The following is a 10448-nucleotide window of genomic DNA, read 5'->3' on the forward strand; positions in this document are numbered from 1 at the left end:
AGCCATGGAAAATTGAATCACATATTAGCATGAAGTAGTGCCATATTAATGTAGTTGTTTGAAAAACTGCAGCTGAGAATAGGCAACAAAACCTAAATGTTGAAATTGATACCTGAACACAAACAGTGGAATGAGCAAAGCTGAACATGTGTGGTCTTTACAGATGAGCCAAAGCTCAAATTATTAACCAAAAGTCAATGCCAGTTTGTTTGATTGAGGAAAAAGAGCATATGTACTATCACAGATTTTTCTGTAGTTCCCTCTGGAACAACAGGAATTATATGCATTTACAATGCTAAAATCAGGGGTTTGATACCCCTCAGTACACAGTAGATATCCCAGTGTGGCTTTGCTGTAAGAAAATACATACATACATATGATCTACTACAAATAACATACAGTTTCAGTGTTAACAGCATTTTCATAATAATTATGCAGTAAAGCTAGAACATTAAAGTCTCTCTAAGGTTCATGTAATCTCAGGCAATTATTCAACTGGTGGAAAGCAGATGCCAAATATTTATACGAACATGAACTTAGTGGTAGTTTTTGGCCAAATCCATCCCCATGTACATTTGTGAAATATACTCTTTTCTGTACAGATTTTACGTTGCAATTACTCAAATAATTATATTTTCAAGTGCTGATGTCGTTTTAAAATTACTGGCATGGGAAGAGAAGTAGAAGTGAATGCTTCTTTCGCATAACTTCTAAGATCAAACACACAACTGATAAATAATTTGAGATTGCTAGCTGAGGATTGTGTAGACAATTTGGATTCAACACAGCAAAGAATTTCAATGAACAGTTGATCTAATATGTTAATGCCATTTTGGTTAAAAGCAAGAAGATACAGTGATATACTTCCGATTGAAAAACTGCTATGTCAGCCCACTTAAAATACTAGGGGCATAGATAGTGCAGATATTGGAGGGATGTCGTAGTATAAATGGCACAATACGTATCTGTTGCAAACTGCTTGGGCATCTCCAGTAGTTATTGTTATGAAGAATAGAGGTATGTCAATGTTTTGTGTAGACTTAAGGTGGGTCAATAAAATGATCCCCATTAATTTCTTCCTGCTCTCGCGAGAATAGAAGAAATTGTCATGAGATCCCTTCTCGGCCCAATGATTCTCGGCCAATAGTTTTCTATGCTACAATGAATGTAATCTTCAGGAAACTTGTTCAAGTAAATTCTAATATTTCCTGTACAAACATTATATTGCTGACACGTTTTTGCCGTTTCAACAATATAATCATGTTTATAATTTTCTTACCTACTTGAATTTATGCCCGCAGGACATGGTGGAAAAAGAACACACACATTCGGATGGAGATTGAAGAAAAAAAAAGGAAAATAAAAAACGAGAGAAAAAGAAAAAAAGGCAATGAAATATGGAAGGAATAGGATCGGATAGAGACAAAAAATACCGTAAGAATATCAAGGTTAAGGTTTGACTTTTGTTTTGTGTTCACTCATATCCTTACCGTCGGAGCGGTAGCTCAGGTATGTCAATAAACAATTGAACAGTGGATCAGGCGAGATGATGCTATGACCAATGTAATCCTGTATCAGTTATTTTTTTTCTGTTACGTCTCGTTACAGTTGAATAACGAATATCTAATTAGTATTTATAAAATAAATATACGAGAAATATATAATCATAATAAAATTTTCTGTTTTTATACTTAATATTTATCGTGTCATAAAGAGGCCCGACATGGCCAGATGGGTTAAGGCGTTCGATTCCTAAGCTGCGGGGCGAGGATTCGAATCCCCGTCGCACTAAACATGCTCACCCTTTCAGCCGTCAATTTCACTATTCGTTAGTAAAAGAGTAGTCCAAAATTGCACAGGTAGCTCTCGTGTAGCTTTGCCGAAATTAAAAAAAAAAAATTTAATAGTTTTCTTAGAAGATAAAGAAAGTTTTTTTTTTAAATTGTATTTTAATCAGATAATAAAAATATTTTTTCTTAATTATATTATTAAATGTTTATTTTGATCTAAAATGTATGTATATTTTGTGAATAATGTAACAAAATTTTAAATATTAATTTTTGGCCATTTTGTTTTGTGTATCTTCGCCTGACTAGGGCATGTGGGTCGGGGGATCATTTGAATAATGATTATATAAAATTTGTTTTTTAAGATTACACTAGTAAATATCGTTTCATTGATTTTTTTCTCATTTTTGGACGAATCAAGTTTTGCCTTTTTTGTTTTAGGTCTTTTTCGTAACAAGTACAAAGATGCTGGGAAAAAGGCATGCAAGTAATCGTCACAAAGTCAAATGCTTATAATGTTAAAAAGTGATGGACAATGGACAACAGGCATATTAAAAGCTGCCACAGTGATATGTTAAACACCGACAGACGTCCAAAGTTCTCTGAAATCGTATCAGAATCGCAAAAGAAAATATCAATTTTTTGTTTGTTTCGCTTCATCTACATCATCACTCTCGATGGAAATCAAAATTAATGAATAGTCAGTAGAAGTAGAGACTGATTTAAACTTTTGAGAAATCAGTTTGAATGACCCGGTTTTTGACAAACGTCGAAAGCACTGTTTCAAAACAGGCACACGATTTTCAGAAATAAACTCTTCTGGAAGAGGTGGAACCTCTCATATTAAATTCTGATTCGTCCAGTGACGTTTCACAAGATGATAAAAGTAAAACTGTTCGGAAAAAAGCAGTCGGCAGAAAAAGTTAATGGTTTTGAATTTCTGGTTCACAACAACTACATTTCGAATTCCCATCTCAGATTATCCATGGGATTCGCCGATCATTTCAAGCTAAGTGATACAAAGAATTCTCTTGGGTATCTTATAATTAAAATTATGATTCTGAAATTTGTTACTCTTCTGAGAACTTTGCTCCAAAATCTTATAAGACATTTACATTTATTAAATGGTCAAAACTAGAAAAGTTGCGAAAATACGCTAAAAGCGTAAACCATCAAAATTCAATGATAACATGGATCCGTTCACAAGCAGCTGAAATTTCTCAGAACTCTGTACTAGTTCAAGCCAAAAAACAAAATAAAATGAAGTACAGCTGAACAGACTTTATCTTATACAAGTGATAAAAACACTCGATTTTCCTGCTTAGCAAAACACTGCCATTAAGGGTGGCCATGAGGATCGTCTTAATATATGCAATTCTTCTAATGTAAATCGAGGGAATTTTCTGAACTTTTGCATATACGGAGTAAGTATTTTACATGGTTTAAGAAAAAAGTTCACAGAGCTTGTTGGCCGAAATAAATATTAGATTTGAGTTGGGATATTCAAAATGAAGTTTTGAATCTGGTTGCGATGAACGTGAGAAAATAAATAACCGATGAAGTAAAATCTAACGGTTCTTATTTCTTCATCGCAGATGAAACCATGGATGTCAGTTGCAACGAGCAACTTTCTCTCTGCCTTCGCTCCGTTTCAGAAGGTGCCATTAAAGAACAGTTTTTAGGTTTCTTCTTGGCAAAATCAACAAAAGTCCAACCCATTTTCGAACTGATTACAGAAACTTTAGTGCAACAGAGTCTCGATCTTTCTTTGTTATTGGCCAAGGATATCGGCTTCAAAGTGTACTCAAAACTGTGGCCCCAAAATCAATTTATGTCCATTGTTTTGGACACTTGCTTAATCTTGCCGTTCAAAAACCCCAAAGAAAATTTAATTACTGAGAAACACTCTAGTAGTAATACAATTAATTTATTCTTTTGTCGAGAAAAGTCACTGTACTTCAGTCTCATAGTGAAACTCGCTGGGCGTTAAGACATGCCGCAGCAACGGCCTCAAAGAAATGCATTGAAGCTACAATTCTCTCAATTGTTTAAAACGATCCTAGCACTTCAGGGCCCGGCATGGCCAGGTGGTTGAGGCACTCGACTCATAATCTGAAGGTAGCGGGTTCGAATCCCTGTCATACCAAATATGCTCGTCCTTTTAGCCATGGGGGCGTTATAAGGTTACAGTAAATCCCATTATTCGTTGATAAAAAGAGTAGCTCATGAGTTGGCAGTGAGTGGTGATGACTAACTGTCTTCCCTCTAGTCTTACACTGCTATATTAGGGATGGTCAGAGCAGATAACCTTCGTGTAGCTTTGCGCAAAGTTCAAAAACAAACAAATTTAGCACTTCGGTCATGAGCAAAGGACTTTTAGTTTCAATCTGTAACTTAGAATTCATCTTCAATCTCATAGTCTTGAAAAAACTTTAAGTGGAACTTCATCACAATCAACTTACCTTCAATCAGAAAAAAATGTCTTTTTAGCGAGAAAATCTGCTGATGCAACAGTCGGCAACCTTAAATCACTAGAGGCAAACGAAAAAAATTTGAAGCTATGGGACAAAGCCACAAATTTCATGAAAGATATAAAAGAAATAATTAAGGAGGAACATTATATCAGTTTCAAAAACTAACCATTCTTTGCCTTCAAATACTGACTCAACGTGCCTTAGAAGCTGGATTTGCATCTGCTACTGCATATTTTGATAGTCCAGCCATCTTCTTTCCAACTGTTCAATATAAATTATCAAAATATTATTTGTGATCTCTCTTCTGTCACAATGCAACCAGAAAAAGAAGATACTACAGATGATGTCTTATTAGTTTGTGATTTTCATGGACTGAATGAGAATTAATTATCTTCAGAAAGAAAGATTGTGATTGGTCTTCTCGATAAAGAAAAACAAAATATCCAATTTGTCTTCGGGATATAATTTGTCGAAATGGATTTATGAAAATTGCATCTTTCAATTCCTTCCACATTATTCCCAGTTGGCGCAAATATTCAGCACTATTCCAGCTACATCGTGTTTTGCTCAAATATCATTATCTGCTTTACGTCGAATCAAAGCTTACTTACGTTCTACCATTAAACAAGAAAGACTTTCATCTCGCCGTTTTGAATATTGAACGGGAAATAAATTTTGTGATGGAAAGCAAAATGGAAGAGAAATTAATGCTTTTGCTCATCAGAAGAATCGTGAAAAGTTATTGCTTGCTTGAATTTTATTTGTTCTTACTTTATATACACTACATGGCCAAAAGTATGTGGACCCCGATCATTACATTCATAAGTGCTTGTTAAACATTTCATTCCAAAAATATGGGCATTAATATGGCGTTCGTCCCCCCTTTGCTGCTTTTATAGCCTCCACTCTTCTGGGAAGGCTTTTAACTAGATTTGGAACATGAATGCTAGAATTCGCTCCTATTCATCCACAAGAGCCTCAGTGAGGTCGAGCACTAATATTAGGCAAGAAGGCCTGGTTCACTGTCAGCATTCCAATTCATCCCAAAGGTGTTCAATGGGGTTCAGGACAAGGCTCTGTTTAGGCAGGTAAAGTTCTTCTACACCAACCTCGGCAAATCATGTCTTTACGGACCTTGCTTTATGCACGGGGGCATTGTCATGCTGAAACAAAAAAGGGCCTTCCCCAAACTGTTGCCATGAAGTTGGAAACACACAACTCTCAAGAATATCATTGTATGCTGTAGCACTAAGATTTCCCTTCACTGGAACTAAAGAGCCTAGCCCAAATCATGAAAAATAGCCACAGACAATTATCCCTGTTTCACAAAACTTCACAGTTGGCACTATGCATTCAGACAGGTGGCGTTCTCTTGGCATCCGTCAAACCTAGATTCGTCTGTCAGATTGCCGGATAGTGAAGCATGATTCATCACTTCAGAGAATGAGTTTCCACTGCTCCAGAGTCCAATGGCGGTGTGCTTTACATCACTCCAGTTAACGCTTGGCATTGCAGGTGGTGATCTTAGGCTTGTGTGCAGATCATGAAGCTCCCGATGAACACTTCTTGTGTTGACGTTGCTTCCAGAGAGTTTGAAACTCGGTAGTGAGAGTTGCAACTGTGTACAGACGATTTTTATGCGCTTCAGCACATGGAGGCCCCGTTCTTTAAGCTTGTGCAGCCTACCGCTTCGTGGCTGAGCTGTTGTTGCTCCTAGATGTTTTCACTTCACAATAACAGCACTTACTGTTGACCGGGGCAGCTCCACAAGGGCAGAAATTTGACGAACTGACTTGTTGGAAAGGTGGCATCCCAATGACAATGTCACGTTGAAAGTCACTGAGCTCTTCGGTATGATCCATTCTACTGTCAATGTTTGTCTGTGGAGATTGAATGGCTGTATGCTTAATTTTATGCACCTGTTAGCAATGGGTGTGGGTGAAACAGCCGAACTCACTAATTAGAAAGGGTATTGGCCAAGTAGTGTACATTAAAAAAATAAAATCACTAGCTCCAGTAAAAAAAAATATGTTTACGGTTTTTGACTCTTAGAAGCAAATATATGTTGTTACTTTTTCGGAGCAATCAGAGTACTGAAAATTTATATTTACGTTTTTCATTCTTAACAAAAACAAAGATATGATGTTACTTCTTTTGGAGGGGTGAGTACCCTGGGAATTATGCTCTGCGGGCCTACAGGCTGAAATCCCAATATCCTAATACCAAGTTCAAATTCGACCTGAAAGAAAACATATCGTTACCTTTTCAAAACATCAATATTACTAAAGATGGTAAATATTTTTCTACCATTATTTATTGTAAAGAGGCTTTTGCAAGCCTTAAATATTAATTTTAACAGTTTTATCCCCAACCTCTTCAAATGAAAGTAGTCATGTATCTGTTAAACAGAATGTTTAATCTCTGCTCATATTACTCTATTTTACACTAAGAAATTACACTTCTGCACAAATATGTTAATTAAACAACAGTTATATTCCTTACCGTTTACTAAGCATTGCTTGTAAATTTCTAAACAAAAAATTCCAGCCACTTGCTACTTTTTACAATACCCATAAATTTCGTTTCATTTTCTTCATTTCTTTTATGGTTTCACTAGCCTTACAAATTAAGAAAAATGCAACTCTCCAACTCCATAGGAAATTTATACCTCGAAATTCAGCTCGGACGTAGCCAACACATCAAATACTTCCTTCAATATAAAGATAAAAAACAAACACTTCTATGTCCATGGCTCACGCGAACCTGTAGACACTACAAGATGAGGTAAATTGGCAAAACAAAAGTTCAATTATAAACGTATGTCTGTGAACATTTAGGAGTATTCAATAGGACCGGCCGCCAATTACTTAAACCCAGCCACTCAGCTATTTGTTCAAGTGTCTATACCAAGGGTAACACAATATTTCATGTATCATTTTCTCCATCATTACCACGGAATCTTCAGACCTTGATCTCCAAATTGCATTACTGGAAAGTGTACTGACTTCAAATCATTTCTACTTTTTTCGTAACATTTTGAAATGTTACTGATCAACAGCAAAAAGTAAGAATCAATTCTTACAAATAAGATGACAGAATTATTTGAATCTACGTTTTAGAAATGTTAGAATTTTCAGTCTTGTAAGGAGCACAGGGTCATACTCTTTGTTCTTAATATATTTTAAAGGAAGAGCTAGAAATTTAAAATCTACAATTCACGTTATCAAGTTAAAAGCCGATTTTTATCAAGGTATTTTAGTCTTATACGTATTTACCACTTTCACATAACAGTTAAAAAACAGTGACTAATAGCAAACTTCGGTTTGTTTTAAATTTTGCGCAAAGCTACATGAGGGCTATTTGCATTAGCTATCCCAAATTTAGCAGTGTAAAACTAGACGGAAGACGACTAGTCATCACCATCCACTGTCAATTCTTGGACTACTCTTTTACCAATGAATAGTGGGATTGACCATCACAATATAATGCCCCCATGGCTGAAAGGACAAGCATGTTTGGTGCGATGAGGATTTGAACCCATGATCCTTGAATTATGAGTCCAGCACCTTAACCACCTGGCCATGCCAAGTCAGTAAATTTCTGATTGTTTCTACTTATTTTTCATGTTTAATTACATGTTCTACAGATCAATTATTTAGAGCACCAATGTTTGCAAGTCAGATACCTGAGTGAAATACATGTGTGAAAAAACAGCTCATTCCACAATGATGCAAAAGTAATGCCATTAAGTTCCTTAAAATGCAATATCAAGTAATGTGTTGAAAAAACACAGCATAATAAATTCTATGAAAAAGAAACTTGTGATTTTTTAAATCTCAAACTACTAACTCAAAAACTTGTACGTTTTACCACAGAAAATAAAATTATTCATATATTCTTGAACTATATTTTGCATTACTTCATATTTGTCAAAGCTGTCTTACTGTTGTTGAAATGATCAGTTTAAGAACATGTAAATATGTTATTTTGATGCATTTCAAATTAAAATGAAATGGTTTTATTAAATATTATGGCTTGAAATTTTATGTAGTCACCAAATTATTCTATTACAAGAAATAAAACTTACTGCAGTAATACTTTGTATTATATTTGTAAAGAATACTGGTTGATTCTATACAGAGTAAAAGTGGTATTCACTTCAACTATCTGGTGTTTAACATGACACTTTGCTTTCACATGCTTGTACAAAATGGTTGAAACAAATTCACTAAATATGACATCTGTACAATATTTATTTTGATCACAAGCAGCAAATTATGCACAAACTTCACAACTACAGGAAAAACCATAAATGCAAAGTATACTAACAGGAATTCTATATGCTTGTTAAGTTCATTAAAAGTATGACTGTTCATTACACATTTAAAAAAATGTGAACACTTATGAAAGAAATCCTGCATTCAACTCTTAATTGACTTGGAATTTATTTCTTATAGGTCATAGCTATTAAAATAAGGATTCAATGGATGACAAGTTACACTTTGCAAATAACTTACGTATGGAAATAACCAATTTGTTACAAATTTTGGCAAATATTCTCATGATCATTTCATATTAAGTTTTCATGAAGAGTGAATACAACAGGGCTGAATATCAAGTATTGATGCAACTTAAACCTACACACATTCTGTTAATTACTGAATGGTGTTTAACTTTGACAAATTCTATTACTGCATACCATTTTAATAGTACAAACGTTATTCTCACATTAAATTAAATGTCAAGCAGGTTAAGGTTGCATGAAAAAGATGGATCATATTATTTCAGACATTCAAGTAAATTAAAATGTCATGAAAATCTTTATAAGAATTAATACTATAATGCTTCTTATTCCTTAACCTTTTTTTTTTTGAAGCAATGGAATCTATGTTTGGTTACCTGCTGTATCATTGGGTATACCAGACAGTGAAAGAAAAATGATATCAAAATCACTACTTCATGATTCATACAGTGATTATAAACATCTGGAAGTCTTTAACTTAAGCTGTTGGTTTCAATCACATACAAAAAGGATATCAGGAATGTAGAACATGCAATTGTAATGCCAACTGTTGTAACATACTTAACACACCTGTGAGTTGAAATACTTTAAATTGACATAATATTTTTAACTGTACATAACATTAAAAAAAAAAATTATTGTAATTAGTAATCCCAGTAACACCTTTAGAACAGTTTATTTACACTTTGTACAATTCACTTGTAATAAAATAATACACCATTATACAGAGCAGACTAAAAATAGTAGTTTAATGGACTGATTCACATAATATTCTGTCTAAACTTATAACTAATTATATATTAATATGATGTACGATAGAAGTTCACAACAATGGCTTTACTATGTGAATGGAAGTTTAAAAAAATCCTTCAAGCCAGGGATTGAATATACATTTTTCAAAACAACATATTTCAATCTTCATACATTTTCTGATTTAATATTTTTATGCACTATTTTTCAAAACCATAATCCAACCTGATTTCCATATGACTACATATAACAAGAAGAATTAAAAGTTTGTTTGTTTTTTGCACTAAAAATCTACACTGTTAATAAACAGTTAAAACAAATCAATTGTAATACAACAAAAACTCCAGTAAAATGTAATAAAAATACTAAAAAAAAGATAAACATATAGATAAAACTCAAAAGAAGATAGGAAAAATGTGATGCCTTTTTTTTTTACATTTATGCATGTATAAGTCATAGAATAAACAAAATTGAACTGAAAAAGTAACTTTTAAAAGAAGTATTGCTTTTTTGTAGACATTTGAACCAAAATAACCTTCAATTAAACCCCAACCAACCAAATAAGAATAAAATGCACAATTTTAAAAACTATATAACAATAAATAACTATATCATTTAATATTATATAAGTAGGCACAGATCTAGGGTATGTGGGGGTGAGCCCTCTCCATTTTCTTTTAAGAAATTCAAATAAACTGAAAAAAGCTACTGTTATCAAAAAGAATTTTTTAAAATTAATTACTGTAATACATTTTTCTTATAGTTTTTTCTCAAGTCAACACAGCTGTGGTCTAAAGCAATCTGGTTACAGCATCAGTTAATAACTGATTATTTCTGAAAGAATATAACAATACGAATATAAATTAAATGTTGCCATGGTAAATTTTTGCACCTTGGCTTTTTCCAGACACTAAT

The sequence above is a fragment of the Tachypleus tridentatus genome, chromosome 9 (genome assembly GCF_004210375.1).
Source record: "Tachypleus tridentatus isolate NWPU-2018 chromosome 9, ASM421037v1, whole genome shotgun sequence".
Lineage (NCBI taxonomy): Eukaryota > Metazoa > Arthropoda > Merostomata > Xiphosura > Limulidae > Tachypleus > Tachypleus tridentatus.